Source organism: Quercus lobata, chromosome 3 (assembly GCF_001633185.2).
Source record: "Quercus lobata isolate SW786 chromosome 3, ValleyOak3.0 Primary Assembly, whole genome shotgun sequence".
In the NCBI taxonomy this organism is placed as follows: domain Eukaryota; kingdom Viridiplantae; phylum Streptophyta; class Magnoliopsida; order Fagales; family Fagaceae; genus Quercus; species Quercus lobata.
In genome coordinates, this window is record NC_044906.1 from 39,815,517 (window position 1) to 39,830,990 (window position 15,474).

The following is a 15,474-nucleotide window of genomic DNA, read 5'->3' on the forward strand; positions in this document are numbered from 1 at the left end:
GGCACAATAGGGCAGACCAATAAAAAGTAGTACTTAGCACCTTGGCTTGGGTCCGAGGACCATACAAGGCCTCGGTTATGTCCAGAACTTGTAATAATAATAATTTTTGTACTTGGTTTCCCCATAGGTTTGAGTCCGAGGACCATACAAGGCCTTGGTTCTGTCCAAAACTTGTAATAATAATAATTTTTTGTATTTGGTTTCTCCATAGGCTTGAGTCCGAGGACCATACAAGGCCTTGGTTCTGTCCAAAACTTGTAATAATAATAACTTTTTGTACTTGGTTTCCCCATAGGCTTGAGTCCGAGGACCATACAAGGCTTTGGTTCTGTCCAAAACTTGTAATAATAATAACTTTTTGTACTTGGTTTCCCCATAAGCTTGAGTCCGAGGACCATACAAGGCCTTGGTTCTGTCCAAAACTTGTAATAATAATAACTTTTCGTACTTGGTTTCCCCATAGGCTTGAGTCCGAGGACCATACAAGGCCTTGGTTCTGTCCAAAACTTTATGCCCTTCCCTTTTTCTCTTTGCACCTGTCTTTCCTCAGGTGTCTCATAAGTTGCCGAGCAGGAAGTTGTCCTCGGTAACGGTTATTCCTTGGTGTGGGCCATAGTCCGCGGGCTTCCATGCAGAACGGGCCTGGGCCGCGAATTTATTAGGCCCACAGATTTAGAGGCATTTCCGTAGTCTTTGGTCACGTGGTACTTTTTGGCGTCCCAGTATTCGAGGTGCGTCTTCACGAGACTCCTTTAATCTCAGGGTTGCAGACGGCATTGGAAATCGAGCCGGAGACATTTTGTCTGTAGCGTTCCTTGGGACGCTGCGTGAATTAAATGCCATCACCTCATCTTTTAAATAAATAGGAGAGAAGGTTGCTTTACTTTCACACGAATTCTTCAGTCTCCCCTCTTAGTACATCATGTTTGAGGCGAGGATTGGGGCAAAGGAGCTCTCTCCGCCACGAAAGCGTCGTGTCTTCCTGCGACTCCAGATAGTGAGGTGCGGGCCAGGGAGGCGTAAACTCAAGAGAATATTTCAGTTCGAGAGAGGGGAAAGGATGTTTCTCCCTCTATTAGTCAAAATCCGAAGCAGGTTCTGGTCATGCCAGATTTTTGGTATGCCCGAAGAAGGAATTTCAGCCATCAGCGCCGTCTGCCTTGTAGCAGGCAAATTTCTACGGGGGCTTCCCAACTTCCAGCTCCCTGCATCTTTTCCGTAGATGGTGTTAGCCTGAGGTCAGGTTCTTTGGCTGCCTGAGTTATGGGCATGTAGAAGCGTCGAGGAATAGTTTCCTTAGACGACATCTTGGAACAGTAGCCAACCTCTCCTCTGAGATATCTCCTCGGCACCATCTTCACTCTTTTGTACTTTTCTTTTGCTTACGCAGTTAACTCTAATGTAAGCTGGTTTCAGCTTTTATTGTACACTGTACTGTTCTTTTGTCTTAATAAATGATGTGTTTATTTCTTTATACATACTTTTTTTTTGCAACTACCCCTTTGGGTCTGAATATTAAGTCTAAGCCTGCCTTTAACAATATTCTGGACGGAAGAACACTTTAATACAAACCCTTATTAGTTTAAACTCGCAAATATTATCAAGTATAACAATGGCAATCCTCAATAGATTGAATTCATGGAACTAACCGAGATAGCTACTGAGCGCTGCGTGATGCACGCTAGACGAATATCCGAGAGGGCAGCCGAGCAGCGATGGATTTGGATCGTGCCCTTGGGGTAACATACTGTGCTGTATCGTATTAGCCCCTCTGGCACTGGGGATCTGAGGGTAGACCGGGGAACCCGTGCAATTAAAGATTGACCAAACTGTTAACGAGAAGTTCTCTTCGGATGGATTTTGAGGTTTATATGCCATAGTAGTTTCTTTCTCTTTTTTTTTTTAGTTGGTTTCCCCATAGGCTTGAGTCCGTGGACCGTGCGAGGCCTTGGTTCTGTCCAAAACTTGTGGTCTTTTTTATGTACTTGGTTTCCCCATAGGCTTGAGTCCGAGGACCATGCAAGGCCTTGGTTCTGTCCAAAACTTATGATCTTTTAATGTACTTGGTTTCCCCATAGGCTTGAGTCCGTGGACCATGCAAGGCCTTGGTTCTGTCCAAAACTTATGATCTTTTAATGTACTTGGTTTCCCCATAGGCTTGAGTCCGAGGACCATGCAAGGCCTTGGTTCTGTCCAAAACTTATGATCTTTTAATGTACTTGGTTTCCCCATAGGCTTGAGTCCGAGGACCATGCAAGGCCTTGGTTCTGTCCAAAACTTATGATCTTTTTATGTACTTGGTTTCCCCATAGGCTTGAGTCCGAGGACCATGCAAGGCCTTGGTTCTGTCCAAAACTTATGATCTTTTATGTACTTGGTTTCCCCATAGGCTTGAGTCCCATTTGGTTCTGTCCAAAACTTATGATCTTTTTATGTACATTTGAGTCCGAGGACCATGCAAGGCCTTGGTTCTGTCCAAAACTTATGATCTTTTATGTACCCCTTCTTTTCTGTCCAAAACTTATGAGGCTTCTTGCAAGGCCTCTGTCCAAAACTTATGATCTTTTTATGTACTTGGTTTCCCCATAGGCTGAGTCCGAGGACCATGCAAGGTCTTGGTTCTGTCCAAAACTTATGATCTTTTTATGTACTTGGTTTCCCCATAGGCTTGAGTCCGAGGACCATGCAAGGCCTTGGTTTTGTCCAAAACTTATGATCTTTTTTATGTACTTGGTTTCCCCATAGGCTTGAGTCTGAGGACCATGCAAGGCCTTGGTTCTGTCCAAAACTTATGATCTTTTTATTTGTTTCATTTTTCAACCACCAGCCCCTACACCAAGGCGGGGACAGTTGGCCTGGGGCTGGAAGCCCCTAGAGACGCCCGCGCCCTTAGCACTGCGAGGCGTAGCCCCTAGCAGAAGTTTACGTCGGAGCAACAACTATATGTCGCCGGAGACGGAGGAGATCCCAGAAATTTCTGCTTGCCAATGAGTTGATTCCACCGCCACCTGCGCCAACGCGCAAGCTTTCCCACAGACGGCGCCAATTGTAAGGACACGATTCTCTGGCGGCCCAATAAGGATGTTGGGCTCGCGCACGGAAGATCCCTCACAATATAATTTGTAGAGAGTGGGCTTAAAAAGCTAGCCGCTGGTCGCGGGGCGATGTCCGATCCTGGTTTTAGAGGAATTCAGGTAGAAAAAGGTGTTGGGCCTGAACATTTAAGCCCTAAGACGTCGCACCATATGGATGGGACTCCTCGGAGTTGATCCGAGGACCATTGAGGCCTAACCCCGGTTATCCAAAGACGGACTTTCTTCAGTGAAGTCCGGTGTTGTTGAGATGTTCTCTCCCATGTGATCCTCCTTTTTCGGAGGTGGGATGGGATCCCTCTTTAGATTTACTTGCTTTCTTCTTTTATACTCGTCTGCGTTAATTGTCCTTCGTCCACGTGTAGGGTCAATCTTTACAAGACTGATATTTGTCCCATCAGTCTAATCCCAGAATTGTTGGGTATGGTTGATAAGGCTGCAGAGTACGGCTCTGTCATGTGTTGGGTCTTATCTGGAAGGGTAGTAAGGATAACTTCCCCAAGATATTTTGGATCTCCTTACAAATTCGTCCCTATACCAGTTTTACCCCTTTATTTCGGTGGGATTCAGGATCTGCCGAGGACCAAACTGTCCTCGGCTGCCTTCCAAAATTGTTTTGTGCTCTGTACTGTAGAGCTTGGGCCACAGCTCTCCTCGGACTGGGCCTTCGGATTTTCCAGGAGCAATCGGGCTTGGTCCTTAAATTATTGGGCCCCACAAAAATAATTTTTAGTAATAAATTTAGAATATGACATTCTTACTCATGTGTAGTTGCTTTGACAACAAATGTCACAAAAGCCATAAAAAATTAAATATTTGTGAATTCACTAAAATTAAACTTAATCCTTTAAATTTCCTAACTCCTTTGTGTGTGTGTGTGTGTGTGTGTGCATATGTGTGTGTGTGGAACTATACCACTATAATATGTATTCTATGTAGTTAGAAAGATTACTAATATAATTATGGGGCCCGGCCCAGAAATAATGGGCTATTCCAAATTCAGGCCCGTCCGAGGAGCGTCCTGTCCAAAGAGAAACCACGTATGAAGCATTACTCAATCCCATAAACGCCAAGGAAACCTGTCCGAGGAGTAACTCCTCCTCGGACATCACGAAGCCCAGACGAGGAACTCTCCCCAGCCACTTCGGTTCGTCCTCCCAACATATAAAATGAATAAAATCCAAAATATCCCATGGAGAGCTACCACCACATTAATTGCGCCCCAACCACCCTCTTGGCCGCATTAATGAGGAAATGACCCCTGAACAGTACCGCCTTGGCCTCTGCAACTCACATGGGGAGAGATGAAGGCGTCTGATGGGACAGCCACTCAAGTATGTGCTTAGATAGTCAACAAGTGTAGGGTTGAGATGAGAGAAGGGAACTATATAATGTAGTGGAGTCCCTTAAAGAGGGGGACGAAAATTTCTGTATGAGGGACTAAAGAAATAAACTTATACGGGAGAGATCCATTTTCATGTCTTTATTTTCTACAACCATATTGCCCATGCATCAGACTGAATAGACACGCTGAGGCCAAGTTCTTTGACCCATCCTCTACAAATATTTATTGTGGGTTGCGCTTTGGGCCAGGACCTGATCAATCGAATTTGGGCCAGGAAAATCGTGCAACTACAATTGGCGCCGTCTGTGGGAAGAACTAGAGCATCAGCTAGCACAACGGTCAAGCATGGCAAAACTAGGTCCGGACCAGGAGAATCCTCACCAGGCTAACTCCCAACAGACACAACCCGCCGAGTCCCAGAGGCAAAATAATCCCGTCAACCCAGGCCGCAGGGGAAATCGTGAGGGAAGTGTGCATACTATCCGGACAAGCTAGAGTCACACTCAGATAGGTAGTCACGTGTCCCAGAAGCGAAATAGTCACCAGGCCATGCAGCGAGAGATAGATGATCTGAAGAGGAAGCTACGACGAGCACAGCGAAGGCGATCTCCTTTAGACTCAGACAAGTCCTCTAATGCGGAGGATGTGAGTTACCGACGGAGGTCAAGGACCCCCCCAAGTAAAACCTTTACCTACGAAAAGGAACTACGCCCTGTGCGGAAGTATGAGAGCCCATCTAGTAAGGGTTCGGGAGTATGAGAGCCCATCTAGTAAGGGTTCGGGAAACGACGCCATGAAGAAGGCGTTGGATCAGGTTTCAAGGTCCCCCTTCACGTATAGAATTGAAGGGGCTGAGCTGCCTCGACGGTTCAACCAACCGGCGTTCGCCATCTATAGCGGTCGATCAGACCCGGTAGAGCATGTGAGTCAATTTAACCAAAGATGGCGATCTACTCGCAAAATGAGGCCCTTATGTGTAAAATCTTCCCGTCCAGCTTGGGATCAATGGCGATGAGATGGTTCAACGGCCTGAAGACAAATTCCATAAGCTCTTACAAGCAGCTCACTCGGGATTTCTGCTCTCGCTTTATCACCAACACCAGAGTCCCCAGGCCCCTCGGTTCGCTATTGTCCTTGTCCATGCACGAGGGAGAGACTCTGAAAGCATACTCCGATAGATACTGGGAAGTATATAATGACCTGGATGATAACCACGATGCTGTCGCTATCAGCACATTCAAAAGCGGCCTCCCCACCGACCATGGCTTAAGGAAATCCCTCACTGGCAAACCGGTTGCCAACGTTGATCAGTTGAAGGATAGGATAGACAAGTACAAAAGAGTGGAGGAAGATCAGCTACAAGGGAGGGGGAAGGAGAAGGTTATCCACCCCAAAGCAAATGATTTCAGGTCGGAACGGCACAATCATGGTCAGCCGAGGAGAGATTTTACGCGACAGGCTGGGCAGAGTAACCCGCAAACAGTGAATGCCATATTCGGAGAGCCCGTACAACAGGTACTGGAGAAAGTAAGAGATGAACCCTATTTCAGGTGGCCGGGAAAGATGGCTAGAGAACCTTCCAAACGTAACCAGAACCTGTACTGCTACTATCATCAAGACCATGGGCACACTACCAAGGACTGCAGGAATCTGTGGAATCATCTGGATCAGTTGGTCCGAGAAGGAAAGTTACGTCACCTGCTGCACCCATCGAGCGGCCACATCGGCCAAGCAACACAAGAACCTCGAAAGGACGTGACCTTAAGACCACCCACCGGGACGATACATGTCATCTTCGCTGCACCAAGAAGAACGGGACCACCCATCCCCAGGGTGTTAGCTGTTGATCGGCTCCCCTCCGGGAGCAGGCAGAGGGAACACAAAAGGTCAAAAAAGGGAAGCTCTTTGATACTGGGGTTCTCGGATGAGGATAAGAGAGGAACTATTCAACCTCACGATGATGCCTTGGTGGTCACTCTGAGGATTGGGGGCTTTGACGTGAAAAGGGTGTTGGTGGATTCGGGAAGTGCAGTAGAGATAATGTACCCTGATCTATACAAGGGGCTGAACTTGAAGTCAGAAGATTTGGCAGTTTATGACTCCCCCCTTCTTAGCTTCGAGGGAAGAGTGGTTACGCCAAAAGGACAAATCCGACTACCCATACAGACTGGGACGGAGGTGGTGGAAGTGAATTTTATCGTCGTCGACGTTTACTCACCCTACACCGCGATAGTCGCCAGGCCATGGATCCACGCCCTGGAAGCCGTAACCTCCACACTTCATCAGAAGGTGAAATACCCATCCAAAGGACAAGTGGAAGAGATCCGAGGAGATCAGGTCGTGTCCAGGCAGTGTATGGTGGCCGCCGTCTTACATCGGCCCCATGCCGAGTCCTCAGCCCCTGAAAGTTTATAGCAATCAGCCGCCTCGGCAGAGCAAAACGACGAACTGGCCGAGGAGATAGGGTGTGAAAGTTTAGATAAAATCGCTGTCAACGACGACCCGGAGAAGTTCTTTCTGGTCAGCTCGGAATTGCCCTCTCAAGAAAAGGAGGAACTGGTCGGATTTCTTAGAGAAAATGTCGACGTGTTCGCATGGGAAGCCTACGATGCCCCGGGCGTCGATCCCAGCCTTATTTGTCACCACCTGAACGTCAACCCCTCTTCCACTCCGAAGAAGCAGCCACCCCGACGCCCTTCAAAGGAACATGCTAGTGCCGTAAAAGACGAAGTGGCAAAGCTAAAAAGAGCGGGGGCTATCAAAGAGGTCTTTTACCCAGAGTGGTTGGCAAACACGGTGGTGGTAAAGAAGAAGACAGGGAAATGGAGGGTCTACGTAGACTTCACGGACCTGAACAAGGCATGCCCAAAGGACCCATTCCCCCTACCCCGAATTGATCGATTGGTGGATGCAACCGTGGGGCACCCTCGAATGAGCTTCCTGGACGCCTTCCAAGGCTATCATCAGATACCCCTTGCGCTAGAGGACCAGGAGAAAACGGCTTTCATGACGCCCATCGGAAACTATCATTACAAGGTGATGCCGTTTGGGTTAAAGAACGCAGGCTCAACCTACCAAAGAATGATGACTCGGATGTTTGAACCACAACTGGGCAAGATTATTGAGGTTTATATAGATGATATGGTCGTCAAGAGTAAAAGGGCGTCCGAGCACGTGAAGGACCTCGGAACAATCTTCACCATATTAAGGGAGCACCGGTTGCGGCTGAATGCCTCCAAATGTTCATTCGGGGTCGGGTCTGGGAAATTCCTAGGGTATATGGTCACCCACAGGGGAATAGAAGTAAGTCCCGATCAAATCAAAGCCATTAATAGCCTACAGGCACCTCGGAATCCGAAGGAAGTACAGAAGCTCACTGGTATGATTGCGGCATTGAACCGGTTCATATCAAGATCGGCGGATCGATGTCGGCCTTTCTACCTCCTGATAAACAAGTGGAAAGAGTTTGCATGGTCGGAGGATTGCGTTCAGGCTTTCCAGCAACTTAAAGATTACCTGTCCCGACCACTCATCATGTCCAGCCCTGAGGCAGATGAGGTGCTGTTTGCCTACATCGCCGTAGCTCCCCACGCTATAAGCCTGGTACTAATACGGGATGATAATGGGGTGCAGCGACCGGTGTACTATGTGAGCAAATCACTACACGAGGCCGAGGTGCGATACCTACCATTAGAAAAGGCAATTCTGGCAATAGTGCATGCAACCCGAAAACTTCCTCATTACTTTCAGGCGCACACGGTCATCGTTCTGACTCAGCTTCCCCTCCGAGCAGTGCTTCGAAGCGCTGACTATACAGGAAGGATCGCCATGTGGAGTGCGCTCTTGGGAGCCTTTGATATAAAATATATGCCCAGATCCTCCATCAAAGGGCAGGTCCTCGCAGACTTGGTAGCGGAGTTTGCTAGCCCTCCATAGAAACAATAACCGAGAAGAGGGACATGGATGGGAAGTCGGTTGGTGCGATCTCAACAGGGAGGAACACGCATTGGAAGATCTACGTAGATGGCGCAGCCAATCAGAGAGGGTCAGGAGTTGGGATAGTTTTAATATCCCCGGACGGTGCTGCCATTGAAAAATCATTAAGGCTCGGATTCTCGGCTATGAACAACGAAGCCGAATACGAAGCCTTACTTCAAGGGATGACGATGGTTCAAAGGTTGGGCGGAAAAATGATAGAAGCGTTCTCGGACTCCAGACTGGTAGTCGGACAGGTGATGGGTGAGCTGGAAGCCCGAGATACTAGGATGCAAGAGTATCTGGGACAAGTCAAGCGGCTGCAGACGAATTTTGAGTCCTTCAATCTGACACACATTTCCAGGAGTGGCAACACCCATGCGGACTCGCTGGCCACTCTCGCCACGTCCTCGGCACATAATCTGCCGCGAGTTATCCTGGTTGAAGATCTAGCCCAGGCAAGTCCCATCAGTAGAGGCCCTGCCAGAGTCCATCAGATCAGAAAGAGTCACAGCTGGATGGATCCCATAAAGAACTTCCTTCAAAACGACGTCTTGCCGGAAGAGAAATTGGAAGCCGAGAAGATACAAAGGAATGCTCCTCGGTTTTGGCTGTCAGAGGACCACAAACTATATCGGCGCTCCTATTCTGGATCGTACCTACTCTGCGTACACCCGGAAGAATCCGAATCTCTGCTTGAGGAGTTACACGAGGGGATTTGTGGAAGTCATACCGGAGGGAGATCGCTGGCGCACAGGGCACTTACCCAGGGGTACTGGTGGCCGAACATGCAGAGAGAGGCCCAAGAATACGCTAAGAAGTGCGATCAGTGCCAAAGATTCGCCCCGAATATCCACCAACCCGGAGGAGTTCTCAACCCCCTCTCGAGTCCATGGCCGTTCGCACAATGGGGCCTTGATCTAGTTGGACCCTTCCCCAAGGCCGCAGGGAACAAGCGATACATAATAGTCGGAACGGACTACTTCACTAAATGGGTAGAGGCTGAACCATTGGCCAACATTAGGGACGTGGACGCCCAAAAATTCATCTGGAAGAACATCATCACCCGCTTCGGGACCCCGCGTACACTCATTTCCGACAATGGTCTGCAATTCGACAGTAAAAACTTTAGGGAGTATTGCCGCGAGTTTGGAATCATCAACCGATATTCCACCCCCGCCTACCCTCAGGGAAATGGGCAGGTCGAAGCCGTGAACAAGGTCATAGTGAACGGACTGAAGAAGAGGTTGGACGAGGCGAAGGGGAGATGGGTAGAAGAACTCCCCCATGTCTTATGGACTTATCGGACGACGCCGCGACGATCGACCGGTGAGACCCCCTTCTCGATGACTTACGGGGCTGAGGCCGTGCTCCCGATTGAGAACAACTTTCCCACACTGAGGTCTAGATCGTTTACCCCAAGCGATAACGACGAGTTATTGGAACGGAGTCTGGACCTAGCCGAAGAAAGAAGGGAAAAAGCGATGATTCATGTGGCCTATTATCACCAGAAGCTGAGACAAGGGTATGATGCTAACGTCAAACCACGGCCTCTGGGGCCAGGTGATCTCGTAATGAGGAAGATTCTTGGCAGCGCAAAGAACCCCTCTTGGGGCAAGTTGGGGCCCAATTGGGAGGGACCATACCGTGTCACATCAGTGGCCGGAATAGGCGCCTATTACCTAGAAGATTTAGATGAAAAAGCTGTACCTCGACCATGGAATGTAAATAACCTCAGAAGATATTATTATTAATGAGAATGGCTTAGCACATGTTTTCTTTCATGATTATCCGCTGCTTGCTGGGCTACTGACAACTATCCATAGTTTTAAACAGAACCCAAGTCCTGCATGGCTCCTCGGACCACAGACTTGGGGGAAATTATTACTAATATAAGTTTTAAACAGAACCTAGTCCTGCATGGCTCCACGGACCACAGACTAAGGGGAAATTAATACTTAAGGCAACTATCCATAGTTTTAAACAGAACCCAAGTCCTGCATGGCTCCTCGGACCACAGACTTGGGGGAAATTATTACTAATATAAGTTTTAAACAGAACCTAGTCCTGCATGGCTCCACGAACCACAGACTAAGGGGAAATTAATACTTAAGGCAACTATCCATAGTTTTAAACAGAACCCAAGTCCTGCATGGCTCCTCGGACCACAGACTTGGGGAAATTATTACTAATATAAGTTTTAAACAGAACCTAGTCCTGCAGGCTCCACGGACCACAGACTAAAGGCACTATCCATAGTTTTAAACAGAACCCAAGTCCTGCATGGCTCCTCGGACCACAGACTTGGGGGAAATTATTACTAATATAAGTTTTAAACAGAACCTAGTCCTGCATGGCTCCACGGACCACAGACTAAGGGGAAATTAATACTTAAGGCAACTATCCATAGTTTTAAACAGAACCCAAGTCCTGCATGGCTCCTCGGACCACAGACTTGGGGGAAATTATTACTAATATAAGTTTTAAACAGAACCTAGTCCTGCATGGCTCCACGGACCACAGACTAAGGGGAAATTAATACTTAAGGCAACTATCCATAGTTTTAAACAGAACCCAAGTCCTGCATGGCTCCTCGGACCACAGACTTGGGGGAAATTATTACTAATATAAGTTTTAAACAGAACCTAGTCCTGCATGGCTCCACGGACCACAGACTAAGGGGAAATTAATACTTAAGGCAATTATCCATAGTTTTAAACAGAACCCAAGTCTTGCATGGCTCCTCGGACCACAGACTTGGGGGAAATTATTACTAATATAAGTTTTAAACAGAACCTAGTCCTGCATGGCTCCACGGACCACAGACTAAGGGGAAATTAATACTTAAGGCAACTATCCATAGTTTTAAACAGAACCCAAGTCTTGCATGGCTCCTCGAAACCACAGGACTTGGGGGAAATTATTACTAATATAAGTTTTAAACAGAACCTAGTCCTGCATGGCTCCACGGACCACAGACTAAGGGGAAATTAATACTTAAGGCAACTATCCACGGTTTTAAACAGAACCCAAGTCCTGCATGGCTCCTCGGACCACAGACTTGGGGGAAATTATTACTAATATAAGTTTTAAACAGAACCTAGTCCTGCATGGCTCCACGGACCACAGACTAAGGGGAAATTAATACTTAAGGCAACTATTCATAGTTTTAAACAGAACCCAAGTCCTGCATGGCTCCTCGGACCACAGACTTGGGGGAAATTATTACTCATATAAGTTTTAAACAAAACCTAGTCCTGCATGGCTCCACGGACCACAGACTAAGGGGAAATTAATACTTAAGGCAACTATTCATGGTTTTAAACAGAACCCAAGTCCTGCATGGCTCCTCGGACCACAGACTTGGGGGAAATTATTACTAATATAAGTTTTAAACAGAACCTAGTCCTGCATGGCTCCACGGACCACAGACTAAGGGGAAATTAATACTTAAGACAACTATCCATAGTTTTAAACAGAACCCAAGTCCTGCATGACTCCTCGGACCACAGACTTGGGGGAAATTATTACTAATATAAGTTTTAAACAGAACCTAGTCCTGCATGGCTCCACGGACCACAGACTAAAGGGAAATTAATACTTAAGACAACTATTCATAGCTCTAAACAGAACCTAAGTCCTGCATGGCTCCTCGAGCCACAGACTTGGGGGAAATTATTACTTATGGTAGATTGGGAGATCATTACTTAAAGGGAACCATTTTAATACGTGCACGCAGTCTGGCACCATCGCAACCCTCAGATGCGCAGCCCAAAAACCCATTTTTATCTTGACCGTTTATCTGTATCTACATAGTTGCAAATGTTTAAAGAAGAGCGCTACTGACGTGCATCCATAGTAAGCAAAACGAACATTTTATATTAATATTCCGAGTACATTAGAAGGAGAGGTCCTTACAAAAGAGCGGGAAAATTGGACGACTCTCGATCAAAAAAGGAAAGAGTACAAAGATCAAAAGCCTAGAAGGCTAAGCCTCAGCAGGAGGATCTCCTTTCTGCTCGGGCTGAGGAGGCGGAACCTCGATGGTAGAGTCTGCGATGGGATCATCCGCCATATTGGGCACAAGGACAGCATCAGGCGTCGCCAGATCCTACTCAGAGGCAGCTTGAACACCATCAGGATGCGCTCGGATCTCTTTAGGATAGAAGATGCTCTCGGGCAGTCTCAGCGCCGAGTCAGCAGGAACTCCTGCAGCGTCGAGGGCACGAGACCATGAGATATCGCAATACTCCCAGCATACCTCGGGGATTTCCTCGGATAGCCTGGCCTCCATCTCTTCGGCCCCGAGCTGGCGTGCGGCACTCTTCTCAGCCTCTGTGGCTTCTTGGATCAGTTGGGCCTCCTCTTTGGCCCGTCACAGCTCATCCTCGACCCTTTGCAGAGCGGTCTTGAGATCCTGCACTGCCTGTTTCTCGGTGGCAAGGTTAATCTGGGTCGAGAACAGCTCCTTGCGCTGGTCCTTCGCCTAGGCCTCAGCACTCTTCAAACTAGCCTCTGCAGACTTGCGCCGGTTCTCCGACTCCTTGAACTTGTCCATAAGTTCAGTGTAATCGTGCTGGAGGGACCCCAAGGTTTTCTCCACCTCCGCTCGCGCCTGGTTCTCGACCTCAGCCCGACTACTATTACCACGGCAAAATTCCTCAGCCACGAACACCTGCTGGGTAATCTACAAACGAAACAAGATTGCTGTAATCTAAGGTCAAAGAAATTAATGAAACAGTAAAAGGATTACCTACCATCGCGAGATCCCTTTTAAGGGATAGGAAGATCTCGGGCTGAGAGAACCGCCTATAAGCCTCCATATCCCGAGGAAGGAGTAGGGGCTGCTCTAAGGCCTCGGCCACGTAGCCCGCCCGGCCTCGATTGTACTCTCGGATCGAAGCATTGTAGGGAATGGCCACCCCATCCAGCTCCAATCTGGGGCCCCATACACGCGGGGTAGCACGTACATCCGCAAGAGTCTCCTCGTCTCGACTCTCCGAGGAGTTTCCCCTTCTGCTCCTTGGCGCGCGAGTGGTTTTTTGCTGCTTGGTCGGTTGGGCAACCACCTCGCCCTCCTCAGGAGTGTCACCCGGCCTTTTCTTCTTTAAGTCCGGATTAACCTTAAGGCCAAGGTCTGAGGTGTCCGTAGGAACCACAGGAGGGAGGGTCTTGCCCTGTGGTGGAGTTGGTGCCTTCGAGGACTGTCCTTTCGGCAACCGGCCTTTCCCTCGGGAGGCCATCAGCTCCTTTAGAGTTTTTCCCTTTTCTGCCATGGGCTCTACCTCCTCGTCCGAAGTATCGTCCGAGCAGAGAACGATGGAAGGAACACCAACTGCAGAATGTCGGTCCCGCTCTCCTTCGGGATCAAAAAATTCCACCATGGGGGTCTGTTGAACTTCCTCCTCAAAATAAAACTCGTCTATTTCTGCCTCAAGGGAAAGACGAGATGATTCAGCTTCCTCTTCGACCTGAGCGGCAGCACCAGGCTCGTTTGGCGGAGGTAGCTGCTCTGCCAAGTAGGGATCTCTAACACTGGGCAACACAACTGGTGGCAGATCGTGTTCAGCTAGGAGCCCGTCCCTGGACACGTCAATCCGAGCCAACCTCGGACTACCAGCCCTTATGGCGTGACCGATAGCCTGGAAAGAGCTGCTCAGGGGTTGATAGCCCAGAACCAGATGGGCAGCACGCAACTGCCCGTCCTCGGAAACGTAGATCTCCGACCTAAGAAGGTAGTTCAGCGCTGGCACGTTCACAAAGTTTAGCCGAGGGGCGACGTGAATTTTATCTGCAAACAATCAAGGAAAAGGGGATTAGTCCACGAAATCTTCCAGTTATAAAGAAAGCAAAAAGTGTAACCCCTCAATGCTAAATCCTATCCCAAAAGGGACCGATCCTAGAAACGCCGCACCTGGGTTTCCTGCCCGAGTTGGACAATGAATACCGTCGAACCACTCCCCAGAAGCAATAAGGAAATCATTCTTCACTGTCTTATTGGATATTGGGAGACAAGAGATCAACCTAACGTCCTCGCTTCGGGATTTAAGATAATACCCCTCATCCCCGAGGCGGTGACATTCGTACAGATAAGCCACATCGTGCCAAGTAAGGCCTAGATTCATCCGCTCGTTTAAGACATCTACACAGCCTAGTATCTTGAACATATTCGGGACACACTGGTACGGCGTCAACCTATGGTTGAACAAGTACTCCCTTGTAATCCTACACATGGGAAGTGTCATCCCTCCCTCTATGAAGGCAATCATGGGGATAACGACTTCTCCCGCACGCCTATCTGTCAATATTCCTTCAAGAGGACAGTACCGCAGCCCAACCCCCGGGAGAATGTGATATTTAGCCCTAAAGGCTTCCATAGCGGCGGGGGTGTTAACTAATTTCTCAAATCTACCCATCTGGACTGAACCGAGGAACAAAAGTAAAGACTCAGAAAAAAAAAGTAGAGTCCGAGGAGGAAATTGAAACAGCAAGATGAACGAAATGTACTGGTACCTTCACAAAACGTTCAATGAGGTGCCTGGGAATCTATCGTGGACGAAACGCTTCACAAAAACGGCTACGATGGCGTAACGGTCGCAAGTGTTCGTGTATCTCTGGGGTTCGATGGAGTTCTCTGGAAGCCTCTAAGGTTTGTGAAATGCAGATAAAAGAAGAAACTGAACCCTTATGACGTCTTATATAGCCAGGAGGAGCGAGAAAAGATCGCTCCTGCCTAAAAATACGGGAAAAAACGATAGCCGTTCGATCTACGCCACACCGTTGGATGAGGGAACATAACGCCTCCAGAAGTTAATGGCCGCGCCTCGTAAATTGCAGCGCGTCAGAAGTAACGGTCCGCACGCGCGCCACACGCTCTCCTTATTTCCACCCTCTCCCAAAATATCAAAACCCCGTCTTTTCCTCCTCGGAGGGAGATAGAAACCGGAGTTTTGAGGGGCTAATGTGGGGCCCGGCCCAGAAATAATGGGCTATTCCAAATTCAGGCCCATCCGAGGAGCGTCCTGTCCGAAGAGAAACCACGTATGAAGCATTACTCAATCC